The sequence below is a fragment of the Panthera leo genome, chromosome B1 (genome assembly GCF_018350215.1).
Source record: "Panthera leo isolate Ple1 chromosome B1, P.leo_Ple1_pat1.1, whole genome shotgun sequence".
Lineage (NCBI taxonomy): Eukaryota > Metazoa > Chordata > Mammalia > Carnivora > Felidae > Panthera > Panthera leo.
In genome coordinates, this window is record NC_056682.1 from 73,757,692 (window position 1) to 73,772,366 (window position 14,675).

Consider the following 14,675-nt stretch of genomic DNA (forward strand, 5'->3'; position numbering starts at 1 on the left):
GATCAAAAATAAAAAGGAAAGGACCCAAATAAATAAAATCAAGAGTGAAAGAGGAGAGATCACAACCAACACAGCAGAAATAAAAACAACAATAAGAGAATATTATGAGCAATTATATGCCAATAAAATGGGCAATCTGGAAGAAATGGACAAATTCCTAGAAACATATACACTACCAAAACTGAAACAGGAAAAAATAGAAAATTTGAACAGACCCATAACCAGTAAGGAAATGGAACTAGTAATAAAAAATCTGCCAAAAAACAAGAGTCCAGGGCCAGATGGCTTTCCAGGGGAATTCTACCAAACATTTAAGGAAGAGTTAACACCTAATGTCTTGAAGGTGTGCCAAAAATAGAAACGGAAGGAAAACTTCCAAACTCTTTCTATGAAGCCAGCATTACCTTGATTCCAAAATCAGGCAGAGACCCCACTAAAAAGGAGAACTATAGACCAATTTCCCTGATGAACATGGATGCAAAAATCCTCAACAAGATATTAGCCAACTGGCTCCAACAATACATTAAATAAAAAAATTCACCAGGACCAAGTGGGATTAATACCTGGAATGCGGGGCTGGTTCAATATCTGCAAAACAATTAACATGATTCATCACATCAATAAAAGAAAGGACAAGAACAATATGATCCTCTTAATAGATGCAGAGAAAGCATTTGACAAAATATAGCATCCTTTCTTGATAAAAACCCTCAAGAAAGTAGGGATACAAGGAGCATACCTCGAGATCATGAAAGCCATATATGAACGACCCAGTGCTAATATCATCCTCAATGGGGAAAAACTGAGAGCTTTCCCCCTAAGGTCAGGAAAAAGACAGGGATGTCCACGCTCACCAGTGTTCTTCAACATAGTATTGGAAGTCTTAGCCTCTGCAATCAGACAACACAAAGAAATAAAAAGGCATCCAAATTGGCCAGGAGGAGGTCAAACATTCACTCTTCGCAGATGACATAATACTCTATATGGAAAACCCAAAAGATTCCACCAAAAAACTCCTAGAACTGATCCATGAATTCAGCAAAGTTGCAGGATATAAAATCAACACACAGAAATGGGCTGCATTCCTATACACCAACAATGAAGCAACAGAAAGAGAAATCAAGGAATTGATCCCACTTACAGTTGCAGAAAAAAACCATAAAATACCTAGGAATAAATCTAACCAAAGAGGTGAAAACTCTATACACTGAAAACTATAGAAAGCTTATGAAAGAAATTGAAGAAGACACAAAAAAATGGAGATTCCATGCTCCTGGATAGGAAGAACAAATATTGTTAAAATGTCAATACCACCCAAAGAAATCTATGTATTCAATGCAATCCCTATCAAAATAACAACAGCATTCTTCACAGAGCTAGAACAAATAATCCTAAAATTTGTATAGAACCAGAAAAGACCCTGAGTAGCCAAAGCGATCTTGAAAAAGAAAACCAAAACAGGAGGCATCGGAATCCCAGACTTCAAGCTATACTACAAAGCTGTAATCATCAAGACAGTATGGTACTGGCACAAGAACAGACACTCAGATCAATGGAACAGAATAGAGAACCCAGAAATAGACCCACAAACGTATGGCCAACTAATGTTTGACAAAGCGGGAAAGAATATCCAATGGAATAAAGACAGTCTCTTCAGCAAGTGGTGCTGGGAAAACTGGACAGCGACATGCAGAAGAATGAACGAGGACCACTTTGTTACACTACACACAAAAATAAACTCAAAATGGATGAAAGGCCTAAATGTAAGACAGGAAGCCATCAAAATCCTCGAGGAGAAAGCAGGCAAAAACCTCTTTGACCTCGGCCGCAGCAACTTCTTACTCAACACATCTCTCTCTGGAGGCAAGGGAAACAAAAACAAAAATGAACTACTGGGACCTCATCAAAATAAAAAGCTTCTGCACAGCGAAGGAAACAAAGCGAAACTAAAAGGCAACCATCAGAATGGGAGAAGATATTTGCAAATGACATAGCAGATAAAGGGTTAGTATCCAAAATCTATAAAGAACTTATCAAACTCAACACCCAAAAAACAAATAATCCAGTGAAGAAATGGGCAAAAGACATGAATAGACACTTCTCCAAAGAAGACATCCAGATGGCCAACCGACACATGAAAAAATGCTCAACATCATTCATCATCAGGGAAATACAAATCAAAACCACAATGAGATACCACCTTACACTTGTCAGAATGGCTAACATGAACAACTCAGGCAACAACAGATGTTGGCGAGGATGCAGGGAAAGAGGATCTCTTTTGCATTGTTGGTGGGAATGCAAGCTGCTGCAGCCACTCTAGAAAACAGTATGGAGGTTCCTCAACAAATTAAAAATAGAACTACCCTATGACCCAGCAATTGCACTACTAGGTATTTATCCACGAGATACAGGTGTGCTGTTTCGAAGGGACACATGCACCCCCATGTTTATAGCAGCACTATCAACAATAGCCAAAGTATGGAAAGAGCCCAAATGTCCATCGACAGATGAATGGATAAAGAAGAGGTGGTATATATATACAATGGAGTATTACTCAGCAATCAAAAAGAATGAAATCTTGCCATTTGTAACTACGTGGATGGAACTGGAGGTATTATGCTAAGTGAAATTAGTCAGAAAGACAAAAATCATATGACTTCACTCATATGAGGACTTTAAGAGACAAAACAGATGAACATAAGGGAAGGGAAACAAAAAGAATATAAAAACAGGGAGGGGGACAAAACAGAAGAGACTCAAAAATATAGAGAACAAACAGAGGGTTACTGGAGGGGTTGTGGGAGGGGGGATGGGCTAAATGGGTAAGGGACACTAAGGAATCTACTCCTGAAATCATTGTTGCGTTCTATGCTAATTTGGATATAAATTTTTAAAAATAAAAAATAATACAAGTTAAAAAAAAAAAGAGTATCATTCATGTCCATCCACCTGCCTGTTCCTTTCAAATTTAAGTCTCCTGCCCAGATATCTCATCTACGCCTACTTGAGATATCTGTCTACTTGCATGTCTCAGAGCACATTCACTCAACGTATCCAAATATGAGCTCATAATTCTGGCCAAGGCTAGTCCTTTCCTAGTGGTCTTTACTTCAACATGTGGTACTCACCATTCATCTGGATGCATCTGCTATGGGACTTAGTCCTGCTGATTTCACCTCTAATCCATCCAACTCCTTTTATTCCCACTATCATGATCCCAATTCAAGCTGCTTCCCCTCTTGCCTGGACTACAGACACAACCTCCCAATTGGTCTCATCTACTTCACCTTCTCCATATCCCCTTCTTCACACTGCATCCAGAGCAGCTCCTTTTAATGAAAACACAATGGGAGCCACAAATGCAAGCTACACATATATTACATTTTCTAGTAGCTACATTTTAAAAAGTAAGAAACAGGTAAAATTAACTTTTAAGTGTTTATTTATTTTGAGAGACAGAAAGTGCAAGCATAGGAGGGACAGAGAGAGAGGGAGAGAGAGAATCCCAAGCAGGCTCTGCACTGTCAGCACAGAGCCCAATGTGGGACTCGATCTCACAAACCATGAGATTATGACCCGTGCGGAAGTCAAAAGTTAGACGCTTATCTGACTAAGCCACCCAGGTGCCCCTAAAATTGATGTTAATTATACTTTATTTCACCCCAAAGTTTATCATTTCAATATGGAAGCAATATTTTAAAAGTAATGAGATATTTTACATTTTTTTATACTAAGTCTTTGAAATCATATTTTACATTTGGAGTAAATCTCAACCAAGACCAACAACATTTCGAGTGTTCAATAGCCATGTGTAGCTAGTAGCTACCACTATTGGACAGTACAGATCTAGAATGATCTTTCTACAGTGCAAAATCTGATCATTTTACATTACCCCATATTAAAAATTCTTCTGTGACTTGTAATTTGTTCTTAGGTTGGGGATCTTAATCCAGGTGGACTACACGGCCCTGCAGGGTCTGTGGTATGGCTCCTGGTCTCTGTCCCTTCTCCCCTTTACCATCTGTGTGCCAGCCACAATGGCCTTTTGGGTTTTCAGACACACAGAGTTTCCCCCCTTCACAAACCTTTGCACATTCCTTTTGTGAATGCCATCCTTTACCACCACCCCTTTCACCTCCACCACCAAGTCCAACATCATTGCCACCCTGCCCTCCACCACACTGCCAACTCCACTGTCACCTCCATCTCTACCAGCAACAGCACCACCTGCCATAGATACTCTCACTTCCCCTTCTGGTCTTTACTCACTTTCACTTCCCCTACTCTAAAGCCTAGTTACGTGTTCCTTTCCTTGCGAGCATTCATCTCAGTTTGTAACTATCCATCCACTTGCGTGATTAATGCCTGACTCTTTCACTAGGACACAAAAAGGAATTTTTTAATTTAGTTCATCATCGTATTCTCAATGGTCACCCAGTAACTTGTACATAGTAGGTATCTGACAAAAACTTGTGAATAGATAAATGAACAAATCAAGATAATCAAGAAAAAATGAACTATAAAATGGGGGCACGTAGAGCTTGAAGAAAGGAGAAGTCAGTGAACACTCGCAAGTCTGGCAAGTAGAATCCAAAGTAGGGATGGAAGAGGTAATTCCTACTGTTGAGACCCTGTCTTGTGCCAAGATCTCTGCTCAGTGGTTTATGTGTGTTTGTTTATTCCTATAAAAAGTCTCTGAGGCAGGTGTTATTTGCATTTCAAATTCAAGGAGACCCAGAAGGGTTCAGGAACTTGCTAAGTAAGATGATTGGGATCAGACCCACAGTCTGATTTCAAAGCCCACATGTCACCCATTTCACTAGATCTCCATAGACAGCTTCCCTGCCTCACAATCTTGCTACACTTGTTATTCATTAGGAATGTTAGTGAACACTCAAATAATAGAAAAACTGGATTTTTTATGGTATGTGTGTGTGCCCATTTTGTTGCAAGATTTCTTTACAGAAATGTTGCCCAAATGCATTGCACAATTCAAGTATGATTGCCACATACAAGAATTTTCAGCAAACACTGCCTGAAACGATGTCATTTACTCTTGTAAGTCCAAGAAGGAAGCTAAATTATAATTAAATAATGACTTGAGTATGAGACATTCAAGTATCAGTTGATTTTCTGTCCTAAGTGAGGTTATGTATATAATGTGCTGTTAAGAATGCTTGGCATACAGAAAGAGATCAGTAATTAGTAGCTATTATTATCATCATTATCCTTGCAGCTTTCCACTTTATTTCCTGCAGATATACTAACATGCAGGTTTTTAAAAATATGCTATGCAGGCCGTAAAAGATTCACTATGAGTCACCGCCATATATCAGCTGCTGGATCGACTCAGGTCAGCCACCAACTGTGGCCCATGCACTACACATCCAAAGCTGAACCGAATGGATTTCCAGGGCTCGGCATAACCCAGTGGTGCCCATCCCCCAGAGTATTATGGGAACGTGGCTTGTCCCGGGCAAGTGCTTTGTCTCTTCCACATGTTAGCTTCATCACAAGATCACAAGACTTAGTTTCCACGTGTGTTAAATGGGGATGAAAATTCTTATCCAGAAAACAGCGCCCAGAACATGGTAAATGCTCAGTGTTAGCTATTAGTTTTGAGAAAGGCCCTAGGATTTAAACTATGGGAACTCAGTTCTCTCTCTAGTTTGCTGTAGGTTCAGCCAGCCTAATCAAATTGATGACAGATCAAGATACAAATAATGAGAACATTCGTCCTGGGGGAAAAGAACCTCCCATAGTCACTTCTGGTCATGGTCACTTTTTATTTCTTGATTCAAGCAGCTGGTCCCTCTACCCCCCAGAATCTGTTGAGATTAGTGACGTCATCACCAGGTAACTATGCAACAGCAGGAACATCACCCCACCAGCCGCGAGCGTGCTGTTGGTACAGGGGGGTCTGATCAACCTTCACTGTTCATTTGTCAAACGGTCCAGACCATTTTTTTGGAAAGTTAGGATGCTATAACTCTTGTTTGTTGTGAGGAATAATATTTCAAAGTGATTTTAAAACATTTCTGACAACATGAGGATAGAACAGGGAGGCAGTGTAGTGTAATGGTTACCAATGGAGGCTCTTGCTAACTGCACGGTCTTGACCAAGTCATTGTTCCTGTAAAATGAAGGTACTAGAGTTGTGCAAATCCGGCCAGGTGCCATGTGCAGAAAGCAAATGATGCCTGCCATCTGGAAGCGCTAGAAATGAGTTGTCCCGTAAGGAGAGCCGAATGAATAAATGTATTTATTTTATGGAAAATCAACTGGAGACACATAGCTGTCTGTCAATACATGGGCAAAAACATTAGGCAAAAGTACATCATGATAAGGGAATGAGAAGAGAAAGAGGGGTTGCAGGTCAATTGACGAAGGAACTTTTAGACATGAAATCACACAGCTTTAAAGCTGTGTTGACAAAGAGTAAAACTTCAGAGAGAAATTGAAACAATGGGAACGGGTGTAGATATTGGGTCGGTTTTTCCCCCCACTCTTTCCTAAAAAGGATTTGTTTCTAATCTTAAGTGAATTGCTAGGAAAATTGTCGGATAACGATTACTCTTCAAATAATCAGCCCCCAAACCTGTCTCATCTCTGGCCCACTGAGGCATAATATCCAGTGGGTGAGGGGAGACCTGATCCAGTGTAGACCAAATGTAAAATCACTGATGCTCCTCATTGCTTTACTCTCAAAAAGGCAGATCTTATCAAGCAAGAATCATGCCTGAGGGACCCGGAAAGGACTAAGTGGCCAATAGCCGTCTATGGAAATTGTGCTATAGACAGCATTCACTTGGATTAATTAACCCTTTTGATAAAAGGCACATGCACTAGGAAATGGAAATATTATTGGGCTTTCGATATTGTCTCCTTCTTACTAACAGGATGAGCTCAGTTTCCCTCAGGAAGTAAAAGTGTTGATGTAATAAGTAGAGATGCAGTTTTGAGGCAGACAGCGTCGCCTCATGCAGGGTCATCTGGGACAGAAAAGGGAAAGTATCTGGGAAGGAGGGGGATTCCCTCGGAAGTAGAGAACTGAGTCCAGAAAGGAGGAGGGGAGTGAAGGGAGGTGGGGAGGAACCCACTTAATGAAACCTGCAGTTGTGGAAGCATTTTGCCTCTTTGTCATGGGAGGCTGCAGGCCTGGTCCACCGGTTCAATGGTAACTTATCCTACCTCTCTCTCACAGGAGGGAGACGTGGGACTTGGCTTTGCGAAAGGAAGGGGCGTCGCTCGCTTTTCCAAGAATGAAGGGCTGCTCTGCCAGGAGAGTTTTCCCCGGAGCTCACGGAAACACAAGAAGAGTTGTTCTGTTTCAAACTTGCACAACTGGGTCAACACCAGCTACGCCAGGAACCCGGACGGGTGACTCTGTCCTGCTCCAGGCTGTCTAGTGAGTGACTACACTATCCGCTCTTGCATAATATGTTTCACAGAAAGTTCAGTTTTAGGAAATGAAAGTGACTGGTGTAGAGAACCCAGACTTCCTTCAGTCTTGAAACTGCCCCCTGCCTGGCAGGCAGCCACGTGTCCCGGAAGCCAATTCAGAAAGGCAAGGCTCGAGAAGGGAAAGTGGGAAGAGAAAACAACTGTCAAGCCCCTGCCAGAGGCCAGATGTACACTCTCGGTCAACAAATGTTTATCCAGCATGTCTTTTTGGCAGGCATGGTGCGAGTTGCTGAGGGGAATGCACAGGAGATATGGTCCCTGCCCTCAAGAAGTTCACAGTCATGAGGAAGAGACAAACTGAGCAAGTAGTTCCAAGAGGGACAACCTGAACGACATTACGCATGGGGCACGAGTCTCTTAGCATCCCTCTGAAAGAATTAGGACCCCCATTTTGCAGGTGGGCAGCCTGAGGCTCATAGACATTAGAGAAGCTAGTAAGAAGGGCGCCTGGGTGGCTCAGTCGGTTGAGTGCCCGACTCCTGATTTCAGCTCAGGTCACGATCCCCGGGTCGTGGGATCGAGCCCTGTGTGGAGCCTGCTTGAGATTCTCTCTGTCTCTCTTTTTCTCTCTCCCACACTTGTGATCTCTCTCTCTCTCTAAAAAACGAGAGAGAGAGAGAAGCTAGTAAGAAGCATAGTCAGGATTTGAACCACCAACATCTAATTCCACAGCCCACGGTCCTTCTAACAGCTGAATTTAGCATCTGCCATTGGCACATCACCAGGATGAGAGCCTGAATAACAATTTACTCTTTTCCGAGAGCTTCATACCTTCAAAGGGTGAAGAGCCGCACAAACGGATCTACTGATTGAGAGTAGCAGTGTGGGAAGCCACAGGAAATGTGGCCCCACCTTTACTGGGAGGGTGGCCTTGACTGTGCCACTCATCGTTTCAGGGCCTCAGTGTCTTGGGAGCGTTACCTCTTCAAGGGGTTGTTAAAAGGTTGAATTAGACGGTAGAGGTGAAAAATAGTCTGTAAACTAAAACCACTGTTCTCATGCGTATTACTATTACTACGTTTCAGCTTTGGAAGACAGAGTGCCTCCCTTGGGAGCAAAGAGCAGGGTGCTTGCTGCGAATGTGAATGATTTGAGTTCCCTAATGTCAAGTTTCCTCTCCCATCACACGAACTGCTGTGTGCAGATGTCACCTGGCCCTCTCCGCGTTGCCCCGTGGGAATCTGGGCTCAGCGAACCCTGCAGAAAGGCGACATCCTAACAGGTGCCATTCTGGCCGGCAGTGAGAAGTCAGTCGCCCTTTGTTTCTGGCCCCGTGGTCACGTGTTCTGCCGGCCTCCAGGGAATCCGGACTGGTTAGCTTGCAGTTAGGGCAAAATCTCAGGTACTTCACTGTCCTTGATGGCGCTGTCTCAGTGTCCCGTTGCTCATTTAACAGGCTGCCACAGACTTAGTGGCTTAAAACAACACAGTTTTTCTATCTCACAGTGCTGGAGGGCAAACACCCTACCTGGGCTTCGCTGGGCCAAAACAAGGTGTTGGCAAGGGCTTTGCTCCTTTCTGGAAGTTCTGGGGGAACATCTGTTCCCTTGCCTTTTCTGCCTTGTCGAGGCCAACCTGGATTCCTGAGCGTATGCCTCTTCCCTCCATCTTCAAAGCCGGCTCCTTTGCAGCCCCAGCGCTCTCTCTGACTGACTCCTCGGCCTCCCTCTTTCACTTATAAGGACACTTGTGATTGCATCAGGCCTACCCAGATAATCCAGAATAATCTCCCCATCCCAAAACCAGCTGGTTAGCACCTTTAAATTCTATCAGCAACCTTAATTCCTCTTTGCCAGGTAACAGAAGACGTTCACAGGTTCCAAGGAGGAAGATGTGGATATCTTTGGGAGACCATTATTCCGCCTACCACAAATCGTTTGGAAAGGAATCCAGAAGTTTGACAGTTGACAGAGGCAAGCCACTTGGCAACATAACATTTGCCGCAAAACGTCCACATATTTGATTTCTGGCTCCCTCTTAATCTCTTGCATTACCCAGGAGAATTTTAACTATCATTATGTAATAAATCTTCATAGTATGTTTAGGAAGTTGTTTATGTGAGAAATGACTCCACGCCAAACGGAGGCCTGTCCTCATGACTTTCATTTTGAGGTTCATATTTAAAACCGCCTCATCCCACTGAGTGACTTCATGTACATTATGTGGCCTATATTTTAAGTCAGACTATTCCAGACATGTTCTCCAAGTTTGGTGAAAATACTGATAGCCAATTTCTCATGATACAGTTAAGACCAATGGAAATTTTGTTTTATATATATGGATTAAGAAACGCTCATTTTATATGTTCCTATTTTTTGCTTTGGCATAAATTTAATTCTACCATGGATCCAATCATATCTTAGTGGATGACACTTAGAATTCAGTAATAATCCTAGGACAAAGTTTAATTGATACAGACATTTCAATACATGTTATATGTATACATAGTGCATTTAATATGTGTACATATTCCATTTAACTAATTTATTGCGGGCAACTATCTCTCTTTTAAGTTAAGCAAAACAAGGGTGCCTGGGTGGCTCAGTTGGTTAAGCATCTGACTATTGGTTTTGGCTCAGGTCATGATCTCACGGTTTGTGAGTTTGAGCCCCACATCCGGGTCCATGCTGACAGTGCGGAGCCTGCTTCGGATTCTCTCTCTCTCTCTCTGCCCTTCCCGCACTCCCTCTCTCTGTCTCTCTCTCTCAAAAATAAATAAACGTGAAAAAAAAAAAGCAAAACAAAGTTCTTTCCCATTTATTCTTTCACGGAGTAAATATTTACTGAGTGCCCACTATGTGCCAATTAATGCCGAAGAAATACAAATGAACAGAACAAACTCTCTGCCCTCATGAAGCTTAATTCTTGTCTGGTAGAAGGAGAGACCACCAATGACAGGCATGGCTCACTAGGTCCTCTGCTCAGGGCCTCATCCAGATGACACCCATGTATTTGCTGGGGCTGTCATCACAGGCTAAACTGGGCAAAAATTCACTTCCAAGCTCATGGTTTGGCCAAATTCATTTCCTGAAGCTTTAGGTTGAAATTTCAGTTTCTTGCTTGGAGTTATCGTTGGCTCCTAGAGGCTACCTACTTGCCACCTAGGCTTCTCCAACATGGCCACTTACTTGACCGCTTTCTTCTTCAAAGGCAGAGACAGAGAGAGTTTGCTAGCAAGATGGGGGCTTATACAAGAGTGACACTCCATCACCTTCACCATATTCTATGGGTCAGAAGTAAGTTAAGGATCATGGGGACCATCTTAGGGTCTATCTGCCACATCTAGGACCCAGGATGAGTCCAAGGGGCCAGTTTTTGTGCACAAGGGAAACTCCAGAACATGGTCTCACCCAACCACAATCTTACCACATGTCTAGAAGAGGCAGAGAAGTGAAATATTTGGTGAGCAGCATCAATGACCTCCACAAACAAGTAAATATACATTACGTAGAGCAATATTAAATGCTTAAGTAAATATATATATATATATATATATATGTTTGTATATTATATATAATAATTTATTTATAAATAAATACATAAAGCAGTGTAAAGGGGAAAGGATTGATGGCATGTGAGAATGTGTAGCAATGAGAATAGGGTATGCTGCTGTCACACACATTGAGTCCGCTATGGGTCCAGGCAAGTCTCCAGGGAAATTTGCTCTAGGTAATTAGTAATTCAAGCTGCATCATCTTGTGACCAAACCATCTGGAACATGCGGTCTGCTCTCGTGAAACAGTAGAAGACAAACATCAATCAATATTATACACTGACCCTGAAATGCAACCCAGGAGTGACACATGTGATTTTTGCTAAAATTCATTGTCCAAAGCCACAATGGGCAAGGAAGTACAATCTCTGTGTGGACATGGTCAGGAAAGACCTCTCTGATAAGGGAATACTTGGACAGACACCTAAAGGGAGTGGAAGTGTGTCGTGTGCTTATCTAGGGAATGTGTGTTGCAGGTGGAGAGGACAGGCAGTGCAAAGTCTTGGTGGCAGGTGCATTCTCAATGTATTTGAGAGAAGGCTGGAATAAAGTAAGAAAGGGAAGGAGACGAGGTGATGGGCAGTCAGATTATGGAGGATCTTGGGTGTTATGGGGAGCCATGAGTAAGTACTGAGTGGAAGTGTGACATAGTCTGATGCATTGAAAAGACTATTCCTGGTTGCTCTGTTAAGAATAGACTATCTCGGGGCGCCTGGGTGGCTCAGTCGGTTAAGCGGCCGACTTCGGCTCAGGTCATGATCTCACGGTCCATGAGTTCAAGCCCCGCGTCGGGCTCTGTGCTGACAGCTCAGAGCCTGGAGCCTGTTTCAGATTCTGTGTCTCCCTCTCTCTGACCCTCCCCCGTTCATGCTCTGTCTCTCTCTGTCTCAAAAATAAATAAACGTTAAAAAAAATTTTTTAAAAAAAGAATAGACTATCTCTGTAGTTTATCTTTCAAACTAAGAGGCCCTGTACTTTATAATCCAACATTGGTTAGTGGAGCAGGCAGTGATCTTTTAAAACTTGGCTCTCTCAAAAGTAACTCTTATTTCGTCTCTAAGATTGGGTCTTTTGCACTGTTTTATTTTCTCTTTCAGAACGTATCAATTCTACATTTCATCTTGAATAATTATTGGACAGAAGCTGCCTAGCCAGTCATTCTTAGAGATCTGATCCCATTTGCAAATGGACACCTTTCAATGATGTGCTTTTTAGGATCCCTCAACTTTGGATATTCTACAGACAACACAGAGAGTAGGTATTTGGTTTTCTCCTTTGGAATCCCAGACTGAAAGAGAATCTTCTATCTGAGCATGAGATTAGGCAGCAGAAAGAAAGAATACAAGACAAAGCACCACGCAGGGCCAATTAGAGCTTCTCTTGGAAATTGACACATTGTCACTTATGCTCACCTTCCGTGGCCAAAACAAGACATTAGGCCAAATCTGACGATGGGGCAAGGGAGTATTTTTCCACCCACAGAGAGGCGCTGTGCACCACAGAAGAGATAGTGGATATGATCTACGCTGGTCTGTAACTGCAATCAAACTGGTCTGGGATCTCTCAGGAGGTCATCCGCGTAGAGTGAAGCTCACAGCTGAGAATGCGGTTCTCTAGGGAGGGAGAGAAGGCAGTCCAGGGCTCAGTCTTATTGTCATTCATTTCCAGGAAAATAGGGAGGTCAGGAGGGAAATTAGAAGAGGAGGAGTAATGGGGAGGAGAGGAGAGCTTCCAATCAGAGAATTTATAGTAGGAGAGGTTCAAAGAGGAGGGCTGGTCTATAGGGTGAGATCTTGGAGAAGGGGAGGATCCATCACCTTGATGAGCGATGCCAAAGCCCACTGGGGAGATCTTGGAGTCACTGACTTCCTGGTTCAGGTCACCAGGATATGGCTTAGTGAACCAAGCAAAGAAATAGCTGCGGTTCAGTGTCCATCTTCTGCTGCCATGGCCCTGTGCATCCCACTTTGTTGTGTACAGGTTGTTGTCCAGTCACTCAGGCACTGAACGTGCATGAGTCCCTACCGTGGGCCGAGCACTGCACCAAGTGTTTTGGTGGAGTAGGCAGAGACGTGTAATTCAGGAAGGGACACAAGCTATCAATAGTTACGTCAAACGCAGAAGGCCCAATGGGAAAGATGTCTAACGGATCAAGGAGCCCTGCCCTCGGCCGTAGGTCCTGCTCAGGAGCTGACGACTGGCAGGAACCAGCCTGGCTTCTCCCAGCTTGAAGATGCCATGATTGCACCAGTGTGTTAGGACAGCTTCTCCCACAGGAATGACTAGAGAAAAACAAGCATAAACAAAACAGAACTACGTAAGCATCTTACTTTAGCAGCAAGGTGGGGTTATTCTCTTAGCAACGAAAGACACATCTGAGTCTTACCAGGCGACTCATGGCTGCTGGCTCAACCTAGGTTTCGTGACACATGAAAGAGCCCGCTGGCCATGTTTTCCCTTTAGAATGACCAGTTTCCTGGGACTATTTTGGTTTTGTCCCTGAAAGTCTCATGTCTTAGGCAACTGCTCATTCCTGGGCCACTGGGGTGGTTGATCACCTGATATCATCCCTTCTAGTGGATTCCACAATGGACTACAAGGTGCTGGTGTGATCAAAACATGGGTTTTAGCATCAGATAGACCCAAGTGCAAATCCTTGTGTGTGCTATGGGACTTCCAAACCGTGTCATCAGAGAACTTACTCATTATTTTAAAATGTAGATAATATTTACCTCATCTGTTTGTTATAAGATTCTCACCACACTTTGCTCCATGTCACTGGCCTCCGTTCTCTTCTTCAAACACATAGAGCCCATTTTCCCACTGTGCACTTCCTGTTCCCTCTGTCTGGAAGCCATATTCTCAGATGGGCTCTTTCTTGTCATTCGGGTCTCTGCTTGCCTGTTACCTCCTCCCGAGGTCTTCCCTGACCACTCACTCAGGAGAACCTCCCGTAACACTCCAGGGGCTCTTTGTCTTATCCCCATTTTATTTCCTTCCTAGTGCTGAACATGATCTGGAATTGTCTTTTTATTTATATGGCTGGTGGCCTTCTAAAATGGCTTTCCCAAATCCCTACGTGCTGGTATTTATGCCCTTGTGTAATCCTTTTCCCTGAGTGTGGGCAGGACCTAGGGACTTGCTTCTAGCACATGGAAAATGGCAAAGTGGTAGGATGTCACTTACGAGATTATGTTCTAAAAAACTGTCATTTCTCTCTCTCTCTGTCTTTCCTTGCTTGTTCTGATGAAGCGAGCTGTGGTGTTGTAAGCTGCCCAATGGAGAGGAGCATGTGGCCAAGAATGGAGGCAGCCTGTAGCCAACAACCAGCAAGAAACCACATGAATGAGCTTGGAAGCAAGTGCTCCCTCAATGAATCCTTAACGTGGCTGCAGGCCTGGCCGACACCCTGATTGTGGCCACGTGAGAAACCCTGAGGCAGAGGTCCCAAGCGAAACCGTGCGCTGATTCTTGACCCACAGAAACTGTGACACAAGGACATAAATAAATGTTGTCATGTTAAGTCACTAAATTTTGGGTAATTTGTTATGCGGCAATAAATAATACATGGATGTATTGTTTATTTCCTCCTCTGGAAGAACAGCACCGTGGCAGAGAGGACCATGCCTCTCTTGTTCACTGTGGTGGCTGCCCAGAGCAAAACCACAGTATCTGGCACATAATAGATGCTTGATTTTATTGAATGAGCAAACCA